This window comes from Loa loa (genome assembly GCF_000183805.2).
Source record: "Loa loa unplaced genomic scaffold supercont3.396, whole genome shotgun sequence".
Taxonomy (NCBI): domain Eukaryota; kingdom Metazoa; phylum Nematoda; class Chromadorea; order Rhabditida; family Onchocercidae; genus Loa; species Loa loa.
Window position 1 is genome coordinate 1 of NW_018108576.1, and position 1,434 is coordinate 1,434.

Below are 1,434 nucleotides of genomic sequence, written 5' to 3' on the forward strand. Positions count from 1 at the left end.
GTTGTTAATGACTGCAATTAAATATATAAATAGGTGGCAGTTAGTCGATTAATTAATTGATTAGTTAATGGATGGAAGTAGTAATGTAACAACTAGTAGATAAATGATTGAATATAAAATTTAATAAATAAATATATAATGAATTGTGCAAATGTATGAATAACGAATAATTAGAGTAATAGCTAATGAATGATGTATGAGTAAATGATGAAATACATGAACAAAATTGTTAATTAATTAAAAACATACAATAAATTGATATAAATAAAAACAAAAAAGAGAAAAAAAAACATGAATAAATAAATTATTAATTCAATAATGTTATTGTAGTGATTAGTTTAAAAAAGGGCAATAATTAATAATCAAATAAATCATTAATTCAATTAATGTCAATGTAATGATTAGTTTAAAAAGAGCGAAAATAATTAATAATCTATAATATCATAAATATTCACAACAATTAATTTAATTTAGTTAATTCATTAATCAATCATACATACATATCATTTTATCACCTAATTGAGCACCACATCACTTTAACATTTGGTTGATTACCAATATTTATCAGAAATGATATTTAAAAATAAAAAGAAAATCGAATTTACTTACATGAAAGAATTGCAATCCAAGGAAAAATATTCCGGTTGCAATGCGTACCAAATTCCACTGTAAATAATAGTAATTAAAATAAATGTTAATTAAAATATTAAAATTTATTGTCTTCTTTCAAGAAATGGAAAAAATATTTGCATAGGAAAATTAGAAAATCAAAAAAAAGAAAAAGAAAAGATTAAATAAAATCAATCAATTAAAATTAAAAGTTATATATATATGTCACACCAAAAGTTTGCTATAATAATACATTTTAAGAATTATGAATTAAAATAATGAAGCAAAAAATCAGAAAATTAATCGATATTTTATAAGTGCAAGAAATTAATCAAGAATTGATTATCCCTCAAATTACTCTTTTTGAAATCAAATTGAGGCGATTAATTTTGAAGCTATGATCGTGTCAATTTGATGTCACCATCCTCAAATTCATTTATTATTAATGATAAAAGATGGTGTATTATGAATTAGTGGAAAATAGAACTTAATGAAAAGACTACAAAAACTTACATGAGCATAGAAGAAGATGAAAAATACAGTAATTAATCCTCTGATAATATCAAGTATCATTAAAAAAATCCATGGTACAAGCAGCCATTCCACATATGATGCTAAACCAATTAGCAATAATATACTGGCAATTATAATTAGTACATATAATATGATATCAATTACAAGTGTTGACCTTCTCCCTGAAATAATAATTAATTATTTAAATCAATATTATTTAATCAAAATAATTTAAATTTTAGGTCAATTTTTTTCACATTTCGAAAATTAAAATTATAGCTAATTATTAGCAAAATTTTTAATAATATTTAC